We start from the raw sequence: 22,736 nt of genomic DNA, 5'->3' as shown, positions 1-22,736 counted from the left end.
GCACATTTTGTAATCATAGCACTGTAAAATTCTATCTTTGTGAATAGTAAATACAATCTTGATAAAATCTCCAATTGAGAATTTATCTAACGGTTCTGATTTAAAACTACATGTGAATAACTGATTTTAAAAATTAATTTAAAATGCTTTGGAACCACTCCACATTTACAAGGGCCTTTAAAGTTTGTAAAGTTTTAAAATTTATTTTATTATACTCAATACTCGAGCAGCAATGAACCTTACATAGTAATTGGCATGTAACAGGTGCTGCATAAATATATCTATTCACTAGAGTATCCATTCATTCACATTTGTGAAGAATCTGCTATATTCCAGATACTGTTGGATGTGACAGGGTATAAAGCAGAATGTTTTCTGACTTCCCATGGAGTTTACAATCTAATGGGTGAAGAGACATATGCCTAGAGAACCAGCAGTAGTTAGACACCTGTATATTTTCAGAACAGATAGGATGAATTTCTGAATCTGAGAAAATTAAGAGAAAATAAGTGAATGCAGAAAAAATCGTAAGTAGCTGAGAACATGCTAGAATGGAGATACGGTATCTGAACCATGGCACATAGTATGGTAAGGAATATGTGAAGGGGAGCAAGGCAGACGGCAAGCACCCCAGGGTCATACATCTCCTACATGCTCACATTTTTATACGGATTATACTCATTCTGCACACTTCCATTAAAATATATGGTTTTATGAGGTACAAATTCTTTGAGTCCTTTTTGTGAAAGACCCAATATCACAGTTATTATTTGAGTTTAGCAATGCTATTTTTTATTATTCAGCATTGATCAATAAGGCTCTAATTCTGTTTTTTCACAATACTGCATAGTGGGACATGAGGAACATGTGAAAGAGCGGCTTCCTGACTTATAAGGTTTGCCTTTTGGTTTTCAAAAAATACCTATTGAACTCTGGATGTCATTTCTGAAGTTGTAACTCTGCTAGAGCATGGTCTAGCATCAGCAGAACCGGATTTATGGCCTGGATGTGTGATGTGGGTAAACAGCTTACTGTGATATTCCCCAGCTTCCAGCAGGTTTGTTTGTAGGGATTTTACTTATGGGTAAAATGCCTCATCTTTATTGAGTGCCAAGAACATAGTAGGCACTCAAAAAACAAAAAAAAAAAAAGAGAAAAAGAAAAGATAACTCTACCAGAATAATCATTATAATACTTTATTTCATTTACATTTATTTAATACTAATAGTATCTTACCATGGTTGACACTGTTAACTTTGAAAAGAACATTCACATATTATCACAACTGATTCTCACAAGACTTTCCCAAACCTCAGTTTTATCTACCACATTCATAATTGTACCATATTTATATATTACCTATATTATCACTTACTTAATATTTTCCATTTAAACTTAATTTACTTTTGAAATTAATCTCATCTTAAAGTAATATTATCCATAAAATTACAACTTTAATATGCTAGTTATACTTTTTCCTTCCAAGTACACATCCAAATAAATGTAACCTGGAAATTAAATACAGTTTTTGAACCACCTAACAGCATCCACCACATCACCAGGGGTACGAATCCCAATTTTCAAAATTACAGGGCAACTTTGTGAAATAGGTGCAACAAGGATTTTTATGTTCATTTCTCTAGTGAGACACTTAAGGCTCAGAGAAGTTAAGAAGGTTTTTATAGTAAAACACAGTCTATACAGCCAGATATGGAGAGATGGTGTCTTGCCTGAGGTCAGGGATCTGGATGAAGACAAATCTGGCATTGGAACCCAGCTTGCACACCTCCCTGTTGTAAATTATTTCTAGCTACTCTCTCTTTTTGGAAGTTCTTTCTCCTAATACAGAAGAGAAGCAGTATGTTGGTATCACATGCAAGTATAATAATGATATTCGTGAATATTTGATTTTTCTAGCATAAGCCAAGAACCCAATGTGTATTTTCATAAAGCTAGTTACAATAACAGGTGATTTATATTAAAATAAATATATATTAAAATAAAATAATAATACATTATTAAAAGCATTTTATTACATATCTACCTATACCTCTAAATTCCCAAATCGTTTTCAGTAACTGTTGGGACATTCGCTTCTGTGTGTCCGAAACCCTTCTGATTAGGGAAAGTGTAGCAAAACAGATAAACACACTCTCACTTTCACTGGAATGGAAAAGAATTTGAGGTTAAAGCAAAATGACTTTTAGTAGAGGCATGCTATGGGGCTGCTAAGTAAGATTTCTTAGATATTTCCTTTGTGAGGAGAACTCTTTTGGTTAAGCCATTATTGACTCGTATTGAATAAGGCTTTGACCGATATATTCATTCATTCAATCCCAAAATTTTGAATATGTTCATACTATGTACCAGACACTATTCTAGGTTGGAATACAGTAGTGAACAAAAGGGCTTTTTTTTTACCTTTATGGAGCTTATACTGACTGTACTGTAAGGACCTAGACACTAAACAAATTTTAAAAATATATAATTCATCTGTAGATAGTATGTGTTTTTGAGAAAAATCAATGTCCCTGGGCCAGGAGAAGAAGAGGGTAGCAATTTCATATAAGATGGTCACAGAGTTCTACACTGACAAGGTGACATGGGAACAAAAACCCGAAGAAGGTGAGGGAGTGATCCTGTGGCCACATTGAGGGAGATCATTCTGGGCAGACAGAGAGCAAGTGCAAACACTCTGAGGGATGAGCAGATCTGGGGGGTTCCAGAAAGAGCCAAAAGGCCAGTGGGGCTGGAGCGAAGTAAGAGGGGGTGGATCCCAGGGGTAAGGGTCAGGGTCAGTTTGAGAAGGACTTTGGCTTCTTGTCCGGTAACGTATATGTCACCAGCCTGTTTCCTCCAGCAGAAAGAAAATCTGTGTGGCTCTGCTCTCAGAGGTGTTTAGGAATTGTCACTGCCTACCAGAGTGCCTGAATGGATGCTACCAAGTATAACTGAATGAATTCTCTTAGGAGACTGGTGCTTCCTTAGGTTACTGCCTTATGCTTCACTAAAACACCAGACTCATAATCATCACTAAATTTGGCAGCATGAATGAATCATCTGAATGAGTTCAGTGATTCTCTTTCCTGATGCCCCATCAACAACCAACTAACACACGGATTGAGAAGGAAATCATTCACTGAGTCAGTAGAAATGTCTGTGTCTTGATACTTTTAATAATTTTGATTTCACTGAAAAAAGAAAACTAGCCCCCTTTTATAAAGAGCACTGACTCTACTGGGGACTGAGTAAAGTACTTTGCATCTATCTATAAAATTTTAATTTTCACTATACTCCTATAGGGCAGGTATTGTTGTTGTTGTTGTTAATTGTGGTTAAAAAAAAAACAGCAACATAAAATTTACCATCTTAACCATAACATAAGAGTACAGTTCAAGAGTGTTAAGCATATTCTTATTGTGTTGTGCAGCAGATCTCTAGGACTTTTTCATCTTGCAAAACTGTAACTCTATATCCATTAAGCAACTCTGCATTTCCCCCTCCCCACTGCCTGTTAACCACCATTCTACTTTCTGTTTCTATGTATTTGACTACTTTAGATACCTCATATAAGTGGAATCATATAGTATTTTTTTTGGACTGGCTTATTTCACTTAGGGGCAGGTTTTTTTAAAAAATGTTTGTTTTATTTAAATCCCAGTTTTATACATGAAGAGACCAATGTTTAGAAAGTTTAATTAACTTGCTTAAAGCCATTCAGTTATTGAATGGCACTGAGGACTTGAATCCAAGTCTAATGATAAAACCCATGCACTTAACTACTTACTACTCCACTGTTTCTCAAACCAGAATGCTCAGAATCTGTGGGAAGAGGGTGAGGTATGTAGATTTATTCTTGGGGACCTTTGAATTTTCTATTTCCTTTAAAAGTTTGCAACACTATTCCAGTGTGAGGAATGCAGTGCCAAACTGAAGTGACAGAGCCTGTGGCTTGATGCCAGACTCAAGAACATCCTAAATTCCTCACTTATTACTTATGTTTGACACACTGACCTTTCCATTTGTATGTGGGGCTGAGATTAAGAACTCTCTTTCACAGTCATGTAGATATACTGTGATTGACCCAACACATCAAGCTATGGTGACAGTATTGACGCTGACCATCTACTTACCAAGCCCAGACCACTCATTCATTTAGGCTTTTATCCCTGGGTCAGAGGAAACCCTTCAGTTAACAGAGGGAAACTTGATCTTCCTTGTTCCACCACCAGCACATTTCCAAGTCATTTGATGTCAAAATAAGAATAGTTCATCATATTCATCTTCTCTGCCAAGAGCTGTCCATGTGTTCCTTACTTTTTTCAGAAAAGAGCTAAGATAATTTAAATATTGTTAAACATAAAAGATAAATGTTGGGTGGTTGGTAGGAAATAAATAGGACATTCAACGGTGACCACATTTCCCAAACCAAGGAAACCAGGACAGACAGGCTGACGGGTACAAGTGTATTTATGGGGTCCGTGGAAGAGACTATTTGATCAAGACTGACCTAGAAATATAGGAACATATGGTCACCCAAAAAACTTGGTATTCTCCATTTTTAGCATATTGGGTTTAAAGAATAATTGTTGGCTTGCCTTGAACAAAAGTAAAAGAACTTCCTTAGGGCAACAGATCTTTGAAGCCATTAACTATGGGGATTGATGGGGATGTTATCTCTAAATCAGACATTTTCAAGGACATATTAAGGTAGTGCACTGGGTAGACTTTTTCTTTCCATATACTTAGAAAGGGAAAAGGAGAATTAGAATATTGTTAATTCCATGGTTTCATTCAACAAACATTTACTGTGCTCCAGTCAAATGTCCAGCTCATCACTAGTTACTTGGGGTCAAGGTGAGGAGTAGGAATCAGAGACCTAAAGCACACCAAATACAGTGGGACAGATACTTAGAGTAATTTTGATATAATATTTTGAGTATCATTATCTTACTTTTTTACATGTGCCGGGAGAGTGACTAAACCTTGACAACTGGAAGATCATGAGGGCTGGGTTATCTGTTCTGGATCTTAAACTTCAAATAAAATTTTACCTTGTGGCGAAGGGATTTCTAGATTTTGTGAACCTTAAGCCTAATGTCCTCAGTACAATACTTGGTGAATAGGAAGTGCTCAATAAAGTTTGGCTGCTTAGCCTTCGGACATTTGGTGAGTAACACTGTATGCCAGGTATTGTGCTAGGGGCGCTAAGATACAAGAGTTAACATGACCTAGGCTTTAATCTCAGTAAACATGGGTTCATTGTGGAAACAGGCGGGTAAAGAGGTAATTGCAGTACTCCATTGTAAGTCCTCTGATGGGGTGAACGCTTAGTGCTATGGCAGATCCAGAGGGGGTTGTCAGGGAAGGCTTCTCGGCCTTATACCAGTGAGTTTTGAAAGATGAATAGGTTAACCAGGTTAAAAGGTTGGGGAAGGGAGAGGTGACAAACACTGAATAAATAAGTGGGTCAGAGAGAAAGGAGAGAAGAAAGAAATGAGGAAGGGATATAATATATACAAAGTGACGGCTTCCTTGGGGAGGAAAAAGTTTACTGTGATTGGACTCTAGGGTTTTTGAAAGTGAGTAACAGGCAATGAAGTTATTAAGACACATGGGATCAGTTACGCTGGTCATTGTGAGGACTGGTAGGCAACTTAAACCCATATGATTCAAGCCAGGAAACTGGAAGCTACTGGAGGTGTTTCTGGGTTAGTACTTATATGAATGTTTTAGACATAAATGCAACGCTAAAGGTATACGATGTTTTGATTTTTTTTCTTGACAGATCCCAAAGTATGGTTAACAAAGAACTGAGAAGCTAGTTAGACTACATTTGTGTGTTAGCTTTACTAGTGGTTTTCCCTCTCTCTTCTCTGTTTCCTTTTTGCCATCTTTGTTTTATCCTATTTTGTCTTTTCTTCCACCTGCTAAGTAATTATTTTTATGCCCTATTTTTAGGGTCAGAATTTTGTTAGCCACATATAAAATCAATATTTAAAGCCAAATCTGCATTTTATGTTGAGGGATACTTTAGCCCGGTAGGTAAGAAAACATTTTGAAGATCAGACAAAATTCCTGGATGTTAACAATATTTAATTATTGTGAACAGGTGGTTTGTATGTTCTCAAACAGTATCTTATTAATTTATGACTTTTTGAAATCAGAAAAACCATAACCTTTCTGTGATGGTATATCAGAGTAAAATTTTACTATGTATACAGCATTTTTTTTTTTAAGATGTCATTGCCCAACGTGGCCTAGCCCAAGTTCTAAAGTGTACCTAGTTTATAGTACCTAGTTCATAATCTTGGGTCTGCCTCTAAATAACTGTATGTTCTTGGATAAATAAGTACCCTGTCTGGGCTCTTAAATATAACCTAGTTTGGCTCCACCATTCCTCGCTAGGTATCTTATTGCCTAGGACAAACAGCTGCCTGCTCTGTGCTTGGCATTCTCAAGAGACCTCCAGAGACTCCTGCTACTTCCTTTTCCTCATAACCATGACGTCCTTTCTTGTGATCCTTCCAAAATCTCCTACTTCACTTTAAACCTATTTTTCCTTTTGGATTCCCTTTGCACCTAAAAAGATTGTCACAGAAAACTCTTGTTTAAGAGTTCGGCACATACTTATCTGTTGAAGACATATTTAAATTAAACCTCTCAGTTTTCTTTCACTGGGCTACAAATCTATCTTTTCTATCATCGACATATCTTACAGGTAGGTGAAATTTGGCCAATTTGAATTTTTTTGGCTTTAAATTATTTGAAGAGAGATGAATAAGCTCTTTATAAAAGTGGGAGTGGTAATATGAGAATTATTATTTGGATTAGTCATTATCAGGCATTTGGCATGTATTGTTAAAAGATGCTGCCACATTAAACTGAAAAGTGTAGGCCAAGTAAGAATATTTTTCAGTTTTTTTTTATCTTTCTTTCTTTTTTTTTCTTTTAGCTCCTTATTTATTCTGGCCTGGTCTAGTGACTTGATTTAACCAATAGAATGCCTTTCTATTCTGAGGCATTCTATTGGGGCTTTCCAAGTCTAAGCCTTAAGGAGGTCTGGCAGCTTCAATTTTTGCACTTTTGAGAGCCCTGCCCCACTACATAAGAAGTTTGGTCTGGAAGAGACCATGTGGTGAGGTCACATAAGGAGAGACCCTGAGTCTACATGGAGAGAAGTCAGGTGTCCCAGCTGTCCCCAAAGGTGCCACTCAGCCCAGCAGTTGCTTCAGCTCAGAACTTTGAATCTGGAGTGAGCAATGCAGAGGGGCAGGATGTTTAGGACTTTTTCTGAAAGACCAGCATCTTGTTTCCAGTGGCAGCCTCTGAGACAAGGGCAAGAGTGGGGACTCAGTATCCAGTACAGACAGAATCTTATTTTAATGCAATTTCTGGTCACCTAACATCCCTCATTTTCCACTTAAAAAAAAAAAAAGATTAAAAAAATTTTTTTCACCCATTTCTTCCATACCCACTTCCTGCCTCTGGCAACCACCAATCTGTTCTCTGTATCTATGAGCTTAGTTTTGTTTCTTGATTTTTTGTTTGTTTGTTTGATTAGATCCTGCATATAAGAGGGATCATATGGTGTTTGTCTTTCTCTGTCTGACTTATTTCACTTAGCATAATACCCTCCAAGTTCATCCATCTTCTTGCAAATGGCAAAATTTCATTTTTTATGGTTGAATAATATTCCCGTGTGTGTGTGTCTGTGTGTGTGGCACAATTTCTTTGTCCATTCATCCTTTGATGGACACTTAAGTTGTTTCCATATCTTGGCTATTGTAAATGATGCTGCAAGGAACATAGGGTGCATACATCTTTTTGAGTTAGTGATTGCATTTTCTTCAGGTAAATACCCAGAAGTGGAATTGCTGGATCATATGGTAGTTTCTTTTCTTTCCTTCCTTCCTTCCTTCCTTCCTTTCTCTATTTCTTTCTTTCTTTCTTTCTTTCTTTCTTTCTTTCTTTCTTTCTTTCTTTCCTTCTTTCCTTCTTTCTCTCTCTCTCTTTCTCTCCCTTCCTTCCTCCCTCTTTCTTTCTTTCTTCTTTCCTTCTTTCTCTCTCTTCCTTCCTTCCTCCCTCCTCCCTTCCTTTCTTTCTTTCTCCCTTTCTTTCTTTCTTCCTTCCTTTCTTCCTTTTTTAAGAAACCTCCATACTGTTCTGCATAGTGGCTGTACCAATTTACATTCCCACCAACAGTGTGCAAAGAGTTCCCTTTTCTCCACCTCCTCACCAACACTTGTTATTTCTTGTCTTTTTGATAATAGCCATTCTAACAGGTGCATTTGGTCTTAACAGTGCCCTAGACAGTGTAGGAACTGGGAATATAGCCCAAGACACAAGCCCTTCTGCTCAGGGACATAATCATGTGAGGGAGATGAGCCACGGAGGAAGAACACTGTAGCACTGAGCCAGGCCCCCACCCAAATGAGAGAGAAACCCCAGTTTCAGATACCCAGAATGTGCTGCCTCCTGCTCTAGGTAGCCTCTTGCCCAGTGTATGTCTTCATCCTTCCTTCACTTGTCATATTTTTTGGTCCTCTTAGCTTTCTCTTCCAGCATCTATTGGAGACATTGGTGTGTTAGAATTTTCTTGTAAACCGTTCCTCTCAATTTTATCTCTAGAGGAAATAATATTGTTACCTATGTCAATCAAGTAACCACTAAAAGTAATTATATTTTTAGACTATAATTAACACCAATATGCAGAATTAATGTATGATTATCTTTAAATGCTTTTTTTCTCAACATATCAAAATCAGGATTCCTCTAACTGTCTTTGTATATGGGTGTGCGTATGGGGCATTTAGCAGAAGATTGGATGCTATCAGTAAACAACAAAGCTAAAATTATAAATTAGATCCAGAACCATGCTTTGGGGAATTTTCGTCTCTGAATTATTAATTTTCAGGTCTGTTTTGTAAGTCCTTTTTCATTCTTTTAAGATGTGGACATGAGTTTTCTCCTGGGAATATGAAGTTTAGGCATGATTTAATTCTCTAAGTGTTTACTGAATATTTATTATATGCAATTAGGTATCCTAAAATCTGCAGGGGATATAGAGAAGAATAAGATCTGTTTTCAAACCCCTTGGGAAACGAGCATTTTAAGAGGGAATATAAAGCCAAAAGACTTGGAGCAGAAAACATCTTTGTACATCAAAACATTGTCTTAAGAACCCACCAGCAGAAAATATAACCATCTCATGCTGACTCTAGTTATCTCAAGTTTCTACACTGCCATCTTTCCTATGTAGATCTCAGGCAAGGATGTGCCTGACATTTGCACTGGGTCTCCAGTGGTGGGATTATTTATACTAACCCAGTCATATTTTCCTCCTAGTTTCTCCTTCATATTGCATGCACATCTGTGGAAAAGTTGGGTGACAGTAGCGCAACCTGGGTGAATCTTGTTATATTCATCATACGTGGAGCTCCCAGCTCACTTCCCCCACCCTCACTCTCCAGATTAGATCACGACCCTTTGTGACTTTGTGGTCTCTTTAGGAATCCAATACAGGCTTTCCTTATTTAGCAGTGCTACCCTAGCAGCATAAAATATAAAATGAAATCAGTCCCCTCCCAGACTTCCTAGTCTCTGAAGACATTAGCTGAGAATCAGTTTTCCTCCCAGCCCTGTAAATTGCATGGCAGCTGGCCTGCATTAGAAGCTGATATAAAACTAGGCATCTCATTTCACTCTACCCACAATTTAGTGAGTAGGGTTTGTGTTACTAAGATTAGGATCATTTGACTTCAGTAAAATATTAATTTCTTGAATGATCTCTGTAAAGGAGCATGTCAAAATGGGAAATTCAGCTTAAGGAAAAAGAAATCTGAAAATGCCACAAGTGCTCGAGGTAAAGAAGTGATAGTTTCATGTTATCTAATCCAAGGCTAAGCCCAGATGCCCTCAGTGGTGAGAGTGAGTCTGGGAGAGTGAGTGGTGGGTGGGTGGATTTAGCCTTCTTAAAACTGTCATCGCCACCTCTCTAGTGACCTCCGAACAAAATAATTATAGTGTAATTCCTTGCTCTGAACAATTTACATCTTCTCATATGTATCTAGAGTGTAAATAAAAATGTGTTGCACATTTTGCTATTTTTGTACACTGTAACGTACAATACAGTACTGTGGTGGATACATGAACCTACACATTGGATAAAATTGAGTGGAACTAAGTACACACATACCCACAGATACACGCATACAAATGAGTACAAAAGAGTTGGAAATCCCTGTATTAGATAGGTGGGTTGGATCAATGTCAATATCCTGGTCGTGATATTGTACTAAAAATTTTCAACATGCTACTATTAGTGGTAGTGGGCAATAGGAAAGTGAACCATAGGTATGTGGCATCTCTCTGTACTTTCTTACAACGACATGTGAAGCTGCTGCTATCTCAAAGCAAATTTTATTTTTAAAGTTATGAGCTTGTTATGCAAAAGCAGCTTCAAAGCTAGTCTCCTAAGCAACCCCTTTCAAACATTGTGGACCCTAACCCTTCCTATATGACATTCTGGAACTGATATCCTGAGCCCTGGACACTATTCTCCTGCTGTAAACAAATATTTAAAAAGTGATTTGTGAGAAATAGAGGGCTCTAAGAAGGAAAAACCCAAGAAAAATCTGGAACATTGAATTCAATGTTGGAATAGGAGATGTTCAGGGCCATTGTGTTCTTTTTAATATTCTTCATGAACTTGTCATCCTGAGGCTTCATGACAAGGCTTCATGAACTTGTCACAGGGTGGGTAGCACCAAATTTTAGCCTTTAATGATTTTAAAAAGTTAAGAAAAAATAATTTCTCTTTTGCTCAATTTAGATTTCAATTTTCCTAGCTTTTAATCTACATTTAAATATGATTTAGGAAACTCAGGCCAGACTTCTTAATCCTTACTAATGCACAAGTGCCTAAATAAAAAAGTAACTAGATCACATTATTGCATACTATAGATAAGCTTATTGGTTAGTAACTGTTTTAACAATCTCTCCCATCTCCTAAAAACTTGGGTTTACCAATAACATGTAACTATTCTGTGCCTTCAATATAGTTTTTTCCTTCAGAAAGACATACTATTGGGTATCTATAAAAAATTATATCAGCCAGATACTATTACCATTCCATATATACTATGACAGTTTTCCTTATATTTGTTCCAAATCTTTAGTTATAACAGTAGATATAATACCTTGCATAGTCTCATTAATTGGTATTTTACATACTATTCAGCCTAGCCATGGGTAGCCATAAAACTAATTTTTTTTTTTTCCCGGTACGCGGGCCTCTCACTGTTGTGGCCTCTCCCATCGCGGAGCACGGGCTCCCGGGCGCGCAGGCTCAGCGGCCATGGCTCACGGGCCCAGCTGCTCTGTGGCATGTGGGATCCTCCCGGACCGGGGCACGAACCCGTGTCCCCTGCATCGGCAGGCGGACTCTCAACCACTGCGCCACCAGGGAAGCCCTATAAAACTAATTATTAATGTTCTTCAGCTAAATGCTTAGTTAAGGTAAAACTGGAACTCCTTGCATCATGTGATATTAGGAACCAAAATATGGAATGCTATTGGGCACTAATGTTAAAACAAAATCAATCTTAAAAGTCCACTTAAATACTTTTAACAGTGAACTATTTTTAGATAAATCTTCAGCTAGTATATATGAAGCTCATAATTATCTGTTGTAGTGGTGAGGCTTATTTTATATTCACAGAGATTAATAACATTTTATATGGGATCTCAAATCTTTCACTTGTGCTAGTAACAGAGAAAAATGAACAAGTTTGAATTTCATACCTTATTTCTCCACACCATTCTCAGAGTTCTTCATCAGCTGGCATTATTTATTCATTGATTTCTCTATGTGAAGTATCACACTGAGAATGGTTTGGAAGTGAAAAATGCTGAGATTAGGAAATGTAATAATGGTTCAGAATATTCACAACCAATAGCTAGTAGTTTATCACTTGCTATGATGGTAATATAGAAACAAATTCTGGGTGAGAATATGGCTGCTGACCACAGAAGGAGCTTATTATTAAAATGGCAGAAAGGATTAGCAAGAGTGTGATAAATTCTATCATAGAGGTATGGTATTTACAAGTTACAGCTCCAAAGAATGGCTACTTAATCACAGAGGAGATAGGCAACGGGGTAAGGAGAGAGAAGGCCAGAGCGAGCAGAATGAGAAAATAAAAAGGCCATCGGTAAAGCCTTCTTTTAGGAGGAGGAGTTGGCAGTGCTTTTAAAAGAGAGCTACTGTCATTCAGTTCCTGACCAAGCTGGATGCAAACAGATTCAGTGTTTGCAATGCAAGACCTGCAGCTATTTACATAGAATATATAAAGGAAATGTGGAGGCATGTTGAAGGTTTGTGTATGTGTCTGTGAGCGTGTGTGTGTGTGTGATAATTAGTGAAAGTGAGGCTATTGAATTTAAAGTTACAAGTAAGAATTTTTTTCTTCAGGTAGCTTAAAACCAAAGCTATTCTGGAGACCTAAGATGCGCGATATAAGCAGAGAATAAAAAAGATTAAAAACTTGATTCAAGGGCTTCCCTGGTGGCGCAGTGGTTGCGAGTCCGCCTGCCGATGCAGGGGACACGGGTTCGTGCCCCGGTCCGGGAAGATCCCACGTGCCGCGCAGCAGCTGGGCACATGAACCATGGCCGTTGAGCCTGTGCATCCGGAGCCTGTGCTCCGCAATGGGAGAGGCCACAACAGTGAGAGGCCCGCGTACCGGAAAAAAAAAAAAAACAACTTGATTCAACAGGAAGGCAATCAGGAATGCACTGGTCTTAGTTTGAAATGCAGATATAAAAAGTGCTACTAAGTGTTTTTGACTGTGTTTTTGCTTTCTGTTTTGTTTTTTTTTTTTTTTGCATTAGACCCCAGAATATATGACACTGTCAAAAATAGCCAATAAGGTCTATGACTAAGAAAGAAATATACTAGGAATTTTGTCACTAAAGTAACTAAAAACTACAATATACAAAATGTGATTATAAAGTAATAACACTAATTCTATAATCCATATATAAATTTTCAGTCACCCTCACAGCTTAAACTCTATGTAGGTGGATATCTCTTTAGAAAATAGTCTTCTGCCAATATGTATATGAAGAATGCACTGGTAAGTCCTATTAATAATTAACTTTCTCTCCCTCTTTCTCTTCCTCTTATTCTCTCATTTTCTTCCTCCCTCCCCCACCCCTTTCTGTTTCTCTTATTCTCTCCCTCTCTGTTTTTCACATGTTTTATAAAGATTATTTTCCTATGCTGGCTTTAAGCAAGGTCTATAGGTTAGAACCATTTCTTTAAAAAGACCTGCCATTATTTACCATTTTTAGATGCAATTTAACTTTTGGTTATGACAGAGGGCAGTTATATTTGAAGGAAGTAATGCTTTGCCTCTAAAGAAAAATTTGCTGATGAAATAATTCTACTGTTAAAGGGAAACATGGCTATTAATGCATTGAATAAATATTTATTTAGCACTTTTTACAGAACAGCCACTGTGCACAGGGAAAAAATGGTAAAAAGCAAAATAGCTGTGGGCTCTGCCCTCATAGAATGTGCCTCTAACAACATATTCTGGATAATCCAAAAAAAATGATAAAGTCTAATATCTATTTTTAGGATTTGTAAATTGCTAGTTTTCTAAACATTATTCCACTCTTTTGTCAATAAAATTAGACAGCAAAAAGAGAGATCAGAATTCCCTAGTCCGCAAATGTAAAATAGATAGCTAGTGGTAAGCAGCTGCATAGCACAGGAAGATCAGCTCAGTGCTTTGTGACCACCTAGAGGGGTGAGATAGGGAGGGTGGGAGGGAGAAGCAAGAGGGAGGAGATATGGGGATATATGTATATGTATAGCTGATTCACTTTGTTATACAGCGGAAACTAACATACCATTGTAAAGCAATTATACTCCAATAAAGATGTTTAAAAAAAAAAAAAAGAATTCTCGGGTCCACAACTATAGCCATGCAGAACCTATCATTAAAGAGCGTGCAGTATTGGGACCCAGGAAATAGGCGCCTGCACAGAGTTTTTTGCCTCTAGGAAGCATCTCCTCCTGGCTCCCATGTGTCCTGCCCAGGGCCCACCACTAGACCATATAGTGCCCTCTGGAGAAGATGCAGCCCAGCACCAGGGTTCATGCTGGGGACTGGATTTCAGGCTGAGTGTACAGCTGTGCACACAGACCTCTTTACTCACTCCACATCACACTTCAGGGAAGCTCAGTTACTGAGTATTCCTATGCAACACAATATGTACCCAGAATGCTTTTAATGATAGGGAAAAACACTGAATGTCAAAGATTGACCAAAACAGAATTCTCAAATGTATCTTCCAAACCACCAGAAAGGGAATGTAGACATCATTTAATACAAAACATTAGAAATTAAGTCTTTAAAATATGTCTCTGGCAACCGGTTCTATCTCACGTGGCAATACATCCTATAAGCTAAAGTGTTTTGGTGATGTATTGCTCTAATCCATCCCAATGAGCACTCTCTGAGAGCATATGTGTGCAATACATTATCTCTGGGAGAGGCTGTGGTGCTCACGTAGCAGTCCATGGTCCGGAGGGTACAGAGCAGAAGCCAAAGCACGGGGATCCCCTGATGCAGTGGCTGCCAGCGATCAAGGCAAGGGTGCTGCACAATTTGTGGGGTGTGAAAGGAACCTAGAATCCTGTTGGCTGTCAGCAAATGTTAAATAAAAGTCCAGAGGGCTATAGTCTCCTCCTCAATGTGCTCAACAGCACAATAGGATAATTCACTTTGTGCCATTCCCTTTTGGAAACCACCCTTCTTGCTTGATTTTGTAGAGTGCTTTTGGGTGATGTTAATATTTGGATTTCTCTCCTGGGTAGATACTAGGAGAACTGAGGGAGCTGGAGCAAGATGATGTTACAGTTTGATACTTCCTTTATGTATGCATCTGACCTCATCTGTTTGAAGTTAATTTGATTTTGCCTGCATAGAAAAGGAGCCTTGGGAGATGATTTTTTATTAGAGATATGCTGAACCATTTAGTTTCTAAACTTGCAAACTGGAGGAAATTGAAAAGTCCTTGAAGACTGGAGCTTTTGGTGCATATCCAAATTTCACATCAGATCGTTTTTCTTGACAAAAGCCAATATCTCAAGCAGTTTTGAGAGACATCCTCTTAATAATCATTTGACAATTTAAGTGAACTTGTAAGGTGTCCACCAGTTTATTCTTTTTCTATGGGTTAGATAGCATTTTGGACTGCTTCCTTTTACTGACATTCTACGTGCACAGGGTTTCTAATTTCTTCCTTGGTGTTCCTTTATTGACTCAAATCTTCGATCAGTATATTAAGGCCTTATAAGGCCCAGTGCTATGTACACATACTAGGAGAAACCACTGGAGGTAGTTTTTGCATATGCAACAACACAAATAAAGGAAATTTCAACAGGGCATGTTTGTTATATGATAATATGCCATTATCTATACATATAATGCTTCAGGGTAGCTTATAGCAAAAGTCACTCAAATGATTGTGGAATCACTTGTCATAAAACCCTTGATGACAGTTATTCCTTCATTGAAGATGCAGTGCCCTGTATATAATCTTTCTTACTGGGCCAATCATATTGTATTTTATACAAGTCTAGTGTTGCTAGATTTGTTAGAGCAGTGGATGTTATCTTCTTGCCTTCAGGAAACACCAGAAGAGTTTATTAGGAGAGGTAATCCTTGTGCTTGATCTGTGACTTAATGGCCAGCCATCTTTTATGTGCGTAGTTGCAGAGAAGTGCAGTTGAGAAAAGTTACCCTGCTATTTCTTCCCCATGATTTCAAACGTAGCTTTTACATCCCTGTGCACTTACTGTTTTTTCTCTGTAGCTCACAAATTGTCCTAGCCCAGGGTACAGTATAGTACGTGCAGGTTAGGAACTAAGAGTAAGGGTTGTGTAGCCACATCGTTTCTTCCTTCCAGTTACTAACTCTGTAACTGTGGTTTGGTTGGGCCAAACCACTTTAGTTTTCTGTCAGTTTCTTTATCTGTGAAATGGGGATGATATTACTACTTACCACATGAGGCTATCAGAAAAAAACGAAATGAAAATATCCCTATATTGTTCTTTGTGCAATGCCTGTGATACACAGAAAAGATCCAATACATGGTAGCTATTCTTATTATGCAAGTGAGAAACTCAAATTGTCAAAGAAACCTAAATTCTCCATCACTTTTCTGAAACTACTCAGTTTTACATCTTTTTGTGGCTCCATCTCCAATAAGCAGCTGTTTCATTCCTAATCTTTACTTGCTGATAATGTGTTCAAAAATATAATGAGATTTAATTGTGAGCCTCTACATGTAAACATACCTTCTACATGTTTATATTTCTCACAATCAAATTCAAAAATTATCACCACCATACAACTGTGGATGAAACCTTCCTCATCCAGGTCCTTCTTCTGAGACCTAGGCAGAGATCTACATGTTTGACTTTAGATTCGTAACATTATTTTTGTTTCTGTCTGTTTCTGTCTTGTCACATTCTAATCAGCTGTGTATGTTCCCAACTCCCTCCATCAGGCTGGGAGCTCCTCAAGTCCAGAGACTGGATCTTTTTATTTTTATTTTTATTCTTTTGGCTGCATTGGGTCTTCATTGCTGCGCGTGGGCTTTCTCCAGTTGTGGCTAGTGGGGGCTACTCTTCGTTGTGGTGCGTGGGCTTCTCATTGTGATGGCTTCTCTTTGTTGCGGAGCACGGGCTCTAGACGTGTGGGCTTCAGTAGTTGTGGCACGTGGGCTCACTAGTTGTGGCTCGCAGGCTCTAGAGCGCAGGCCCAGTAGTTGTGGCACACGGGCTTAGTTGCTCTGTGGCATGTGGGATCCTCCTGGACCAGGGATCGAACCTGTGTCCCCTGCATTGGCAGGCGGATTCTTAACCACTGCGCCACCAGGGTAGTCCCCAGAGACTGGATCTTTTTATCATTATGTCTTCAGCACCTTGTCCAGCCCCTGACACAAAGTCCACATATTGAAATTGTCTCCCTAGTCATCCTCATACCTGATATGAATTTTAGATGACTATAATAATATATTTTAGATTCACCAGAAAAGTACTTCTGCACACTGTCCAATTCTATATCAGTTAAGACAAGGGTAGAAATACTCATGATTCTGCGAAGGAGCTAAGACAGCTGTTATCCCTATTGATCAGATGAGAAAACTGAAAAGGTACTTACCCGAATTCACACAATTAATGGCAGAGCTGAAACTAGAACCAAAAGTTCTCAGTACTTTAAAACTCATTCCGATACCCAATAGGTTCTGTCTACTGAGAAAATGAATAATCCTGAAGATTAACGTTGAATAGGGAAAAAGAAAGTTAGCTTTATTTATTTTTCTTCTTTTCACAGAGCCCTTTGTTCCTCAGAGGTTGTCAGGGTTTATTCACATGTTAGAACTCACGTGTTGGGATTTAACGTTAGGTAATGAAATGAGCTTTTACTAGCTGTGTGACTTTGGGAAAGTTACTTAAACTCTCTCATTTTCAATTGCTGTATCTGAAAATGGGTATACAAAATACCTACCTTGGAGAATTGATGCAGTAGTACTCCTAATGGCTACAATGCATACTGGCTGGCATACACTGGGCATTAATCAGTGGTGGTTATTAATATTATCATTAACTATGAGATTACCACTATCACCCTCATAAGAGATGAGCTAAATAAGCCTCTTTTTATGAAAGAACACACTAAAAGGTGGGTTTGAACAAGCAGAAGAGGCCAGACCAAACAAGAAAAATCCTTAAAAGAAAAGAGTACACAGTAAGTATGTTCTTTTGCCCAGAGTGCATTGAAAACAGTTTCTGGCAGCAGAATTTGCCACAGCGTCATATATATCACCTGTGTGGTATTGACCACACATTGTAAGCGTCAGAAAGCTTTCACTGTACAGAAAGCCTTGCTGTTTCAGTAAGTTGGGTGTAGGAAGGATATAAAAGTTTATGCAATTTAAAGAAGATATGCAGAGAAAGATTATTTACTTTTCTGATACTAATCTTGTTCTTAATTTCCCATTCCTGGTGATGGTGGTTTGAGGGCAGGTGGTAGAGAAACTTTCCAATTTTACATCACTCATTTTCTTCTTGTTTAAAAGTATTTCTTTCAAGTAAATGTTCAGTCAACTCAGATTTCAAATTCTCTATCAGAGTTTTTTCTCCCTGTTAAGTAAGGGGAAATTTCTCTTTCCATCCCCAGGATCTTGGGGAGGGATTTCTGCTCTGAAGGCTTTCCTTGGAATCATCCCTGGACTCCCTGAGGTGTCCCTCCTCAGCCTGCTCTCTAGCCATCCTTTGTGGACTGAGACATGAGTGGCCCTGGCTAGTGGTTAGGGCACTGTGTGGGCATACACCCTTCTGGACTTGGGATTTTGTGTTGCCTTTATATCCAAGATTCTCTGCAACCTGCCGGAGTCTTTGAGGTTCCCCTCGGATATCCTCCTCTGCAGTTACCATCTCTACTCTCAGGCCTTGATGGACAGGGCAGCTTAACAAAATCAAGGTTTCTCCGAGAGGTCTTCATTTCCCCCAGGGAAGTGTGACGCCAGCACTAGTTGTTTCTGAATTCTCCAGTCTTATGTATCAGGGTGTCCGATCTTCTTTAGGTTCGGTTCTGGTGGGAGGAGGGTCACTCCATCTGCCTTCTTTTCCCTTTATTTTTTCCTCTTTCTGAGCTCTTCCTGCAAGCATCTAAATGTTTTTTTCCTTCCTGTGTGGTGGGAACTTCCACTGTAATTTGCTGCTCTGTGGTGGTTCCTGGACACCTCCACCCCGTACCGAAATGTTAAAGTGTGCAAATCCTTTTAGACAGGGGTCCCAACCCCCCCACCCCCGGCCGTGACCCTGTTAGGAACTGTGCCGCACAGCAGGAGGTGAATGGCGGGCGAGTGAGTGAAGCTTCATCTGCTGCTCCCCGTCGCTCCCCATCGCTCACATTACTGCCTGAACTATCCTCCCGCCCCACCACCGTCCCTACCCCCTCCTCCATTCCATAGAAAAATTGTCTTCCACGAAACCGGTCCCTGGTGCCAAAAAGGTTGGGGACTGCTGCTTTTAGATGTTTACTTTTCCTCTCAAAAATTGTGTCTTTTACAAACAAAAAATGAATACTTACTTTATGATTTCACTATGGAATTTAACAAAACTTAGACTCAAAACTGAGCAGAACTACAGGTTTCTCAAGTGTATTCAGCCATAGTTTTAGTGGGTGGGGGAATCAAGAGACAACAAGAAAAGAGAAACTACTTGAAACAAAAATACCCTGGGACAACTAGGAATGAAGATTATGAAGGATAAAATCACACAGGCTTACCCTCTAACAAATTTTTTCTCCATTGTATCTAAGAATGTAAAAGCCACCTCTTTGTTGGCCTTCTCAAGACAATACAGTATTTTTCAAACTTACTGATTGAGTTTCCTTCCCTGTGTAAACCTAGTCTTCTAAATGGACATTTATAATTTTACCTTTTTGAAGCAATCAGCTCTTACAGTCGTGCTTCTAATCCTCTAATCATCACTGTGGGAAACATTTTATATTGTGATAATTTAAAACAATATCTCCTTTAGAGGCTTCCTGGTGTCAACTAGATTCTTTAAGAAATAGGTCCTTGGATTTATAGTTAAAGTTAAAATCAGTAAACATGTAATTTTGCTCCAGTGTAGACATCCTGATTTCAGGTTTAAACTTAGGGCTGCTTCTTGAAGAGAGTCTTCATTTGCTAACTGATTTCTTGTAACCTGGTCAAAACCAGTTGAACATTGTAATTCATGAGTGAAGGTCCCAACCACTTCTTTCATCCTCACCTCCCTTACTCCCCATGCCCTTGCTGATGTGTATTAGAATAAAAAGTGTTATCATTACTGCCCTCATTTAGAAGAGTTGCCAGGAAAAGCACTTGCATTATTTTCATGAGATAACCAATGGTTCTTTCCATCAATATTTATTCAACAAGTACAGGGAGATGTACAACTGCCTAACACGAAGTATGGTGCTAGAGTACACACCTCTCTCTGATCCAATCACAAAGGAGGTGACCAAGCTACAGGAAGCACTTTGATTTTAAAATAAATATGTATCTATGGCCCTTACCATCACTTTGAGTCTTTAATAAGCTTCAGCATCAGATGAACATTGTGAAGGGCATCATATTATAAATTTACCATAAAATAGATGTACAATAATAACAATATATAGAGAGAATACTTCTAAGCCTCCCACCACTGATCAAGCATGCCTATTTAGTTGTTCTGTTTCTCCTCCAGTCTGGATGTGTTTTTTTCTAATCTATCCATATTTTGTGTCTAATTGTTTTATGACCTATGGGTCACACGTACAACACAGCTGCCCAAGCCTCAGGTTGCTTTCTGCAAGTCAACCAGGGACCAGAGCAGAGACTCATGTGAAAAGCTCATTGTGAGAGTGCTTGAATAAGTCGTGTATGAATGAACACACTCACGAATCCACTAAAAGTAAAGTTTTCCTCAGTGATACATTGGCACGAGGAAGAAGGAGCAGAAGATGATTTGATTTATCACATTTATAAGAAATTAATTTTAAATGGGATTATAAATCTCAATTAATGACATATAATTAATAGCCCTGACCTACTTACCAGTGCTGTGGAAATGCCCGAGTTTTTTGTGGAATAAAGGCATTTATATTCTACTTTGGTATTTTTCTGCCTCAGTACTCTACTGCCAGCCCACCTCCTAACCCTTCTTCCTCTCTGGAGTAACATTTTCCCAAGAGCCAAGCTTGTTCTGTTTTGCTCCTCAAAGATATTCCTACTTTGATACTGGCTCATTATAGGCCTAAAAAAACATCAATAGGGAATATTCTAATAGGGCCATTAACTTTTGTTTGTTTGTTATTTAATTTAGTAGTAAACTAGATAATCAGAAATCCACATGTATGGACAGCATGAATTGTGACAGTAATTACTTTAGATATGGTCTAAAGGCTTTACTCTGAATCCTTTATTCTTTTGTTTATAATCCTTCACAGTGCTCTAATTTCATCATATAATTATAGTGCTGCTGAGCACAAAGAGATGAAATTTATGTACTTATTATTTTCCATTTTGATCACACTGGCTGTTTAATACAAGAATACTGGCTATACACCTGTAGAAGTCAGTTTACAGTTTACCAGCAGTGACAGAAGCTGGGAGGCTGGGTTCTATTGGCCTTTCAGTGCCTGTGAGCTGTTGAATTAATTTTTATTTATTCATCACTATTTAAAAAAAATCTTGAATGAGCAGTCTAGTTTACACATTTGAACTGTAGATTGATTGCTGAATGTTAGAGATCTATTATTGTATTCAGTTCTCAGGTCAATATGATTAACTGTCAAGGTGATTTCAATGACAAGTCACTGAAAAGAAATATATATGCCTTAAAATATTGACTAGTTTCTATGAAAGTTCATGCCAGGATCTTTATTTTGGGGGTAATTATTATTATTAAAGTTAACCGCATTGTAGGGTTCAATGGAGGCCGCAGCTAGATTATTCGGTCTTTGTGAGGCTTGGTTTGTTTCTATAATATTGTTAAGAGCAAGGGCCTTGGACAGACCACTTGGGTTTCAAACTTGTTTCTTTCAGTTTCGAACTGTGTGAGCTCAGTTTCCTCGTCTGTAAAATGAGGACTCCCAATTCTACCAGAGTCACTGTGTTGTGCAGCTCCTCGGACATTGTATTCTAGTGAATGTGCCACCAGGAATTCTGGGGCAGGGAGCTTGTTCCTCTATCTCAGCAGGTTGTCCTGAGGATTAAATGAGTAAAGGGCTTAAAATATTGCCTAACTAAGCACTCTATAAGTGTTTGCTATTATTATCCTTTGGGTAAAGGTGGTTTTATTAATGACTTGGACACCTTAAAAATTAATAGTGCATTCTAGTTCTAATTTTAATGATGTCTAATGACTTTTCCCCAAAACTACTTCTAGTTACTGGCACTTGTTCTCATAAATAAGTTTCCAAAGACTAAATTAGGCTCTTTCATCCTAGAAAAATACTGTATTGCAGTGCTGTACTAGGCTATATTGGAGACTGAGACAAAAAGAACAGAGTAATACTGATCCCATCCTTATTTTAAAAATTAATATTTTGTTTATCATAGACTTTTTTTACATTTTTAAAAAAATATTGCATTGAAATATTATTTGTCTTAATTACTGAATTTTTAGCATTCTGCGTGCCCCCCACCCCTCACTGCGTTATATTTTGCATCCAAGATGAATGCCTCACTCACTTCACCCATTTCACCCCAGTTCTGGCCCTGCTGTTCTGACTTCATCTGCTGTCATGAAAACAGTGTTCCCAATTTACATGTGGTTGGCGCATCACCATTCTCTTGCTGACTCAAGGAGCAGGCTGTAGTAGCCAAATCTAAATCTAGACCCTGGAAACTGACCCTTAGAATGTCATTGCTACTAATGCTAAATCTCATTTTTTATTTTCTACTTACAAGGTAACTTAGATAATCTTAGTTTATGGAATCTTTAAATTTCAAAACAAGTTTTGTACTCACTTGAAAACATGGTCAGGCAATTTCGTCTTAAGAGCGAAATGAACACAAAATAAGTGTGACACCAAATCAGAGTACCATAGGGCAGCCATGTGAATGGTAATTATCCTAAAATCAAGGGAGAAAGAGAGTGGGGTGGAACCCAA

The 22,736-nt window shown here is 38.4% G+C and overlaps 1 protein-coding gene across 33 annotated transcripts in view; it reads left to right on the top strand.

Moving 5' to 3' along the window:
• NRXN1 (neurexin 1) overlaps positions 1-22,736 on the top strand; it is a gene marked incomplete at both ends in the record, with an annotated part of 1,125,847 nt that overhangs the window by 463,692 nt on the left and 639,419 nt on the right. The window lies entirely within an intron of this gene.

The sequence above is a fragment of the Mesoplodon mirus genome, assembly GCF_964341445.2.
Source record: "Mesoplodon mirus genome assembly, chromosome: 14".
Taxonomy (NCBI): Eukaryota; Metazoa; Chordata; class Mammalia; order Artiodactyla; family Ziphiidae; genus Mesoplodon; species Mesoplodon mirus.
The sequence above is the reverse complement of the archived record's forward strand: the minus strand, read 5'-3'. Positions and strand labels throughout refer to the sequence as shown.